This window comes from Acromyrmex echinatior, chromosome 7, assembly GCF_024713525.1.
Source record: "Acromyrmex echinatior isolate Ae372 chromosome 7, ASM2471352v2, whole genome shotgun sequence".
In the NCBI taxonomy this organism is placed as follows: Eukaryota; Metazoa; Arthropoda; class Insecta; order Hymenoptera; family Formicidae; genus Acromyrmex; species Acromyrmex echinatior.
In genome coordinates, this window is record NC_141858.1 from 4,958,301 (window position 1) to 4,966,823 (window position 8,523).

General features: G+C 36.6%; 1 long non-coding RNA gene across 1 annotated transcript; it reads right to left on the bottom strand.

Annotated features, from left to right (window-relative positions):
• Positions 1-1,259: 1,259 nt before the first annotated feature.
• Positions 1,260-4,630, bottom strand: LOC147909050 (uncharacterized). Its single transcript, XR_015545780.1, has 4 exons — positions 4,503-4,630; positions 4,079-4,346; positions 3,424-3,914; positions 1,260-2,309 (listed from the first exon to the last, which is right to left on the bottom strand). It is a non-coding gene; the product is annotated as an uncharacterized LOC147909050 (long non-coding RNA).
• Positions 4,631-8,523: the final 3,893 nt, after the last annotated feature.

Here is an 8,523-nt window from a genome sequence, read left to right on the forward strand (position 1 = left end):
GGTAATTGCAAATAATAACAGTTAAGATCGCATAAAAATCCTAATAAAATTCAAAATATTAATAATGTTAAACATTATTAATAGAGAAAAATGTTAAACATTTTTAATAATGTTAAACATTATTAAAAAACCTCTATTATGAGATAAGCGCCTAATTAGATAGCAGGACTTCTGCTAAATTAATAAACTTTATTGGTCTTAGCATAAATTTATTGCTCTTGTGATGAAGTATATTTAGTGAAATATTCGTGATTAGATCATGTATGTAGTCAATGCAAGAAAATATTTACGAAATTCGATGATGTCAAGTTTCATTAAGACGAGTCTTTAAATTTTGTTTATTATATAATAAATACATATTTGGCAATAAATTTCGCATGCAGTGTTAGAATAAGATCGTATTAATTGAAAAATATGGGATATATTGAATTGCTTAACTACAGAGATTAGATTTGATTGTGAAATTGTAATTTACCCTTGTAATTTATCCTTGTTTAACATTCGATGAATAACAAGGATAAATAATGCAGCATGCACATCATGCGTGAAACAGAACGTAGCCTAAGGCATGAAGTTTGTAATATGAGAATAATAGTGATTCTTCCATTAATGCGTGGTATTTACAATTGTGGACATCAATTTTTCTTACTAGGTTTTATGCAAATTTCTAAATAGTAATTATATATTGTTTCAGTTTTAATTTATAAGATTATATTGCCTGTTAACTTACAGATGATTCGCTGAGACCATGGATGATGACTCCAATGTTAAATAGTGATTAAATTATGCAATATTAAGATATAACACTCGACAAATGAGTACTAGATCATTAATTGAATGTTGTAATGATCTATTGAAGATGAGATTTCAAGATGAGATTTGCTTGCTCAAGCATAGTGTCTTACATTATAAACCAGATTTCTGTTCAAAGATTATTAACGCTTGTACAATACTGCATAATATGTGCATGATAAGGTACCTATATCTGAAGGAGAAGGTGATTTATTGGACTTTGGTATGATGTAGATCCGTGATCTACGAAGAAAGACTAGAATACGTGAAGCAGAAATAAGTGCAGTAAATAGAAATCCTGAATTGTCAGCTGGGCGAAGAGTTCGTGATAATTTAATAAGACGATACTTTCAATAATACAATACTTCTCTAGACCATTATTTTTATTAATATATAATATTGTAAAAGGATAAACAACGATAATGGGATTGAAGGACCAATATTTCATAATAAAAATTTATATTTGTGTGCAATTATGTTTTTTATTTAATGCAATAATCTTTTTCATTTAAGTTAACTTTTCAAAGTAATACAAATAACACTTGTTTTCTTATTTTTAACATATTCAATATAATGTATACTTTGCACTTCAATTTTGTTACGTAACACTTAGTAATCAAAAATAATATTTTCACGGTGATTATTGTGTCTCTGTAAAGCTTAAAACTATGAAAAATATACTATTATAGATAAATATTAAAAAATATAATTTAAAAGGAAAAGTATTTAAATTAACAAATAGCAAAGCTTGACTCTGTAACAATCAGCAATTGAGACGTGCAATGCAATATATTTTGGTACTTTTGTTATTTTTTCCAACGGGAGCCATTTCCTTGAAACAAAACAAATATGTTTCTTTATTGCATCTCGCATTAATTTTTTTTTTCAACATACATTGGAATATTTTTAAGTATCTTAAAACACAAAACATATCATAACTTTGCTTCTAGTAAAGTTTACTTTGTGGATCACTTATTAAAACTTAAATTGTTTTCATAGTCAACAATATACAACGCATTAATTAAAAGTTGCTTTTTTTTAAAGATTGCTTTTTTTTAAAGGAGCAATATGTAAATGTTTTCTTTGGCTATAACGTCTTTCTCTTTAAGAGTTAATTCTTTCTGATAAAGCTCGAGTTTTTTTATCATAATACGTGTTTGACCATCTTCGTGTGATATTTTGGTCAGCTTCTCAGTTTGTTCTAGACTTTGAATATTTCAAAACAGTAGAAGTTCTTTTAGTACATAATTTTTTCGGAATTGATTTAGCATTTAGCATTACGTCGGAAATACTGTTAGCTGCAATAACTGTTGTTTTTGATACATCTTTCTTTGAATTAAATGAACATTTTGAATTATTATTTCTGTTACGTCCTACAGACGCCACAATTCTTTCCTTCAGCTCCACGTTGCAACTATGGTTGGCGTCTGCGAGACTCGAGCGGAACCTTCTGATAACGGTCTGACAGAACTGAAAAGAGGGACAGGCTCCGCGAAAACTCGTAAATACCAATCAACCTGGAAGGAATAACAACCTTAATGCAGGTCCGAAAAGAGACAAGATTGCAAAAGACATTATAAATGCACCGAAGTCACGCAATAGTAAAAATCTAAGTTTTGTCATCTGAGATCAACAATTTCATTTTAGGAAAAGGGCGCCACGTCGCGCTTAAAAAAATCATAAAACGCATGGGATAACTTCCCACGATAGCGTTATCTAAGATCAGACTCGCGACAAGGTTGCCCTGCACGCAAAACTAGTTGTGTACAATAACCATCTGCCTAGCTGTATTTTCCGCAAGAATAACAGAATTTGTCATCCGTCTGGAACAATCTTGACTCTTTAAAGAAAAACATAAATCACTTCTTTTCTTCTCGAAACTCTAACGATGTACTTTAGATTAACAACGATAGGACGCTATAAAAATCGTAAATCTCGTGTGACAACTTTTGCAACTAACTTTTGCATCCTAGACAAAGGGCACAACGCCCTTTTTTCGGGGCGTAAATAGAGGTCCCACGAAAGCGCAGAGCGTCAGTACGGAATTCTAAATCACCTGGTTCACGTCAGTGCAGTGCACGAATTAAACTGTCGCGGGCAGTGCGGAAATTAAATTGTGGGCAACTGGAATTATCAGGCATACGCCACTGCGACTGTCCTTCTGACGCTCTCCGCGGATGACGGATCTCTTCGGTCACCTACCGGAATCTACCCTATATCTTGTGGATAACCAGTTAACAGTAAGTCGCCATTCCTTCCGGTTTATTCCCTCGTCTCGCCGCATGGAAACACATCTATGTACATTTATGAACGTTTCCGACGGAACATATATACATGTTATTTCAACCCTTCGATTTGTAGTGCGTACTAATACCATTAAAAAACGCGAACGAACTCCTTATGCCCGGAGGAATAGGCGGAACCATCCCCTTGGCCAACAATCGCAGTGGCACAACCGACCGACGATCAATTTGCGCGCGCGCGCGCACACATTCATAACGTATTAACTATACTTTTATGTAAAAAAAAAAGAGAAGTTTATTATATGTAAAAAATTTTTTTTTATTATTGCTTCTTTTTATTATTAATAAATGTAACTTAGTATATTTCCCTGTTTTTTATTGAAATTACCTCTCGCATTCACTTCCCTCTAATATCTGAGATCGCACGTCCAGTCCCGGGTCAAAAGGATTAAGTTCCTTGACCCAAAAAGTAAGACCGACATTCGCACTATCCATCGGAACAGGTGTCATAGCGTCCCTTCGGACATTGACTCATATTCCGGGACCGAAAAGGTGCGTACGACTCACAGGTGTTCGCCTCTGCGCGTATATCTGTGAGATTGAGTCTAGCCGTCCATATTCTGTCCATTCTCCCTCATTGTCTCCTTGATCAAATTTCCAAGGGTTTAGACGTAACATTTCTATTGTTATCATTTTTATTTAAATATTCTTCAGAAATATTTTTTTCTGTTGTTTTCTCATGAGAACTGTGAGAAGGCAATGACTTCAATGGAGTAGAATCTTGCATTATTTCTTGATAGTCACATTGTACAGAATTTTTCACAATTTCTTCGTCATGTGATAGATACTCCACATTACTTTTGGTTCATCATTCCAATCCTACAATATAAACATTTTATTAATAATAAAAATTTTAATTTTTATTATCAGAAGTTAACGCATGAAAGCGACATGTAGATAGATCAAAATAAAAATGAAAAAAATAAAAATGAAATTAAAATTTTCTTAAGACGAATATTATATTTAATAATAAGGTTGCTTACAAATTGTTGGATTCCTGTACTGAATTATGTCCTTCCACAACAGTTGAACCAATAAGTGCCAAAATATTTTGATCTATTTCTGTTAAGACTTGACTTGAGACAGGCCCTCCACTAGTACCTTGAGCATGTTTTTTGATAGAAGTACTTTTAGCTTTATTACACTTCGCATATCTTGCCAAGTCTTCATAGCAAAGAAAACTTATTTAGATATATTGCTGTTTTATATAATAAATAATGGACAAATTTCTCTCTCTCTGATGCAGTTTCTCTACAAATAAATTGTTAAAGATAACATTTAAATAACTTTTAGTTTTTCTGTTATTTAGGCTGATATTTCTTTGTAAAATTAGTTTACAAAGAAAATGCAGGGAAATTCGTTCACAAGATAATGATTCTGTATAAAGTTAATTCAATATATGTATACCTTTCTCCACTTTTTTATTGCACCAGATGAAATTGTGCTGTTACTTCTTCCCATAATTTTTGAACACCTTTATAAATAAAAGTGGCAGAAAATTTTCCACTTTGTAGCTCAGGAATTCAGTAATTCTAAAATTCAAAAATACATATATATATTATGAAGTCCCAATGAACAAGAATGGATTGAGATGGATTCTTCAGAAAAATGTATTATATTTGCGAATGTTAAGCGAATCCTTTTCGATCCGAATGTATTTTTATTCTTGTATACAATTATCAGGCAGTTTTAAAATATGTTATCATAAATTGAAAAAATAATTGAAATTCTTTAACCTATTTCAATGCATTCTTGTTCGCTGCGAAGTCACTCACTAATTAAAACATTTTTCTGTTCATCATTAATACATGTGCATCGTTTCTTTACTGTAATTGTGGTCTCCAATTCCATTTTGATTTTCTATCACTGATTACTATTAACATACGCTTTTAACTATTGCAATTTATATTTTATTATCTCGAAAAATTAAAAAACTCGACAGAAAAATACGTCACACGGTTTATTACGTGGCTGATTCTTATATACCGATCGTGATTATTATGTTATTTCAAAATCTGGCAACGCTGTACGACACAATCGTATACGAGATTTATCACATACAGCATATCGCATAGCAATAAACAATTGTAGAGAATATGATTTTAAAATCGCATGTGATATGGACCATGCGATATTTTTCTCATGCGATAAATATCGCATAAGTTCAAGAATCGGACTCTAGAGCGTGATAATCGTCGAGATTCTTGGAAACGGGAGCGATCGGACGCGAATTAAGGTATGCCTCGATCCTAGAGAGGAGCATAGACATTTCCTCAAAAGTTAGCGTATGGAGGCCGATGCATCGTTTTAAATGATGCTTAACACTTTTAACTCCCACCGAAGTGCGGCGATGCAGGGAATAGGAAAGGCCACGCAGTTCCGTCGGTAGTGAGTCGATTGCGGAAGTTAGGATCGCGAATTGCTTTTGCATGTGCATCGGACAATTTGTGATCGGTGCCGTGAAACGTGGTTCCGTTATCGGAATACATGGACGTAGTCTTCGGCGAGAAACAAATCGTTGATACGCTGCGATAAAGATAAAAGAGGTACAATCGCTGACGAGCTGTAAATGTAAAGTTTTGGTGAGGCATACGAATAACGCGATTATCTAGGCCTTTTGCGATTTATGCCCTTGACCGGGAGTCGTTCTACGTAATCAACGCCGATATGAACAAATGCGCCAGCGGTGGTTGACTGTCGCAGCCGGGAGGTGCCCATGAGTTCGACGGGCATGTCGGCGCGTTCACGCGTGCATGGTATGCACTTATAAAGAACGGATCGAATGTCGTGGGCCCGGAGAATCCAGAATTCGTGTCGCAATGACGCGAGCGTTAATTAAGAACTGGCAATTCTAAGATGATGGTGCTGAATAACGAGTATTAACGGTGGGTGTGCGCGTAAGACAATGGGATTCTTCGTCACTCCTGGGAGGCAAGCTCGACGGAGTCTTCCTTAAATACAAATAAGTCCATCCTTGTCTATATAAGGATTGAGAATAGAGAGTGGACTGTTCTTGTTACCAGGCGCTGATGTTTTAGAGCCGCGATTTTTTATTAAGAAATATGTTTGACTGTAGTGTTTGGAGTCGTTTGGCATTCTGAATTTCTTCGGAGAGCAAAATCGCGATTAGTTTGCGGGTTTTTTGAATGTCGGAGTCGATTAAGAAAATGGTACAGGTAAACAGTAATTTGTAGCAATTTTGGCCACAAAGAATAACGCGACGCGAGATCTCAAGTTGGTAGCATACAATGCACATACCGGAGATTCTGGACGTTGTTTAAGAGAAATATTGAAGGGTATCAAAGATACCCACGAATTCGGCCAGGACTCGGGAGGATGATGCAACCATGGAAGGCCTAATCATCATAAAGCATGTGTCTCGAAAAGATCGGGAACGAGACCGCGAGATGCGCAGTCCGCGGGATTGATGTGCATTGGAACATGGCGCCAAGAAACTCCAGAAAGGAGTATTTGCACGAAACGATTGGCGACAAAGGTTTTCCATCGGGAAGGTAACTAACTCAGCCAAGCGAGTGTAATGGTGGAGTCCGTCCAGCAGTGACACTCGAGATTCGGGAGTTGGAGCGTTAAGCGCGTGAAATGCATTAAGCGAGCGAGAAACAACGCAACAGATAATTCTAATCACAGGACGTTGATTTTAAGAGGGGTCACTTTTGATTTGGCGGCGAGAAGAGAGACAGTGATTGAGCAATCTATATTAACGGTACGAAGATACACTGCTGCGGCGAAAACGATTCACAGTCGATGTATCGGAAAACCCGATGCAAGGCAGTGTAAAGTATGAGATCCGTAAGTAATCCAGAGCGGAATACTAATGGCATTGAACATGGAAGTCGTTGATAGTAATCGAATCAGCAATCGAGAAGTTGGCTAGGAATTTTGTCATCCCACCGGTATCGGAGGTACCACAGTCGCTGCATGAAAATTTTGGCGGTAATATTGATGAGAGTAGTCCATCCTAAAGGATCGAAAAACTTAGCGATGGTCGACAGAATGGTTCATTTTTTTTTCGTTCGGATGATGACGGTCACACGGAATTGAAAGATATCTAACTTAAGATTCCAAAGTATTCTTAAGACTTTAAGATGCTCATCATCTTAAAGAAGCTTATGAATGACTAAACCATGATCCGCGGGATCAAGATCAGACAATAGAGCGGTGGCGTTACTCGTCCATTTTTGAAAGCGAAAGCCATTTTTCTTTAGTAATTCTATCAATTGATTTCGTGTTTGAGGAGCAAGAATCTGGTCGTCTGCGCCAAAAGCGCAATCGTCAACATATGTCTGATGATGTAAAACGGGAACCGTGAGCGGAAATTTGGCACCTTCATCATCTACAACTTGATCGAAGGATTAAATAGGAAGCGGCGGCGGTACCGCAGGTAATGGTAAGAAGACGGTAATCCGCGATTGGTTCACCAGAGGTTTGCTACACAATGCTGATAGTCGGTGTCTCGGGAATCAACTAAGATTTGCCGATACATTTTGGCAATATCGGTAGTAAACACGTAACGGTATTAGTGCCACTGTAATAAAACAGTAGCTAAATCCCTCTGAAGTATAGGGCTAATGAGCATATGATCATTCAACGACGTCCCGTTTGAGATGCGACATGAAGCGTTGAAGATCACTCGTAAGCGGGTGGTTGGACTGCTGTCAAGTAAGACAGCGTGATGCGGAATATAATAAGTTTGCTTTGGTTGACAATTTCTGTCGGTGAATTTTTGGTCATATCCAAGTGCTTCACACTCTGCGAGAAATTCGCGATACTCAGAAGCGTTAATTGAGTTTCGAATTAGGTGTTGTTCCAAGCGGCGAAAGCTCGAAACAGTAATACAAGGTGCGTCCCAAAATTTTCCGAACTTTTGAAATAAAACAACAACGGTTTACTTTTTTTTTCAAATTCAAATTGTTTATTCAAAGTAGTCCCCGTCGGACTCAATACAACGTTTGGCACGATCTAAAAGCATTTCAAATGAGTGTTTTATGTCGTTCAAAGGCACGTCCTTCAGAATAGTGGTACAAGCCCTTTGGATGTCTTCTACGTCCACATACCGCTTTCCTTTCATGGACAAATGCATTTTGCCGAATAGGTAGAAGTCACAAGGTGCCATATCAGGCGAATACGGGGAATGGTTGATTGTTAAAATGTGATTTTTAGTCAAAAAATCAGTGACAAGTATCGAACGGTGAGATGGCGCATTATCGTGTAACAAGCGCCAACTTCCTCCTTCGCGATATTCTGGCCGAATACGACGAATGCGGTGCACCAAACGCTTCAAAACGCTTACATAGAATACAGCATTAACTGTTTGGCCTGCTGGAACGAATTCTTTGTGCACAATACCCTTGGAATCATAAAAACAAATGAGCATTGTCTTCACTTTTGACTTCTCTAAACGCGATTT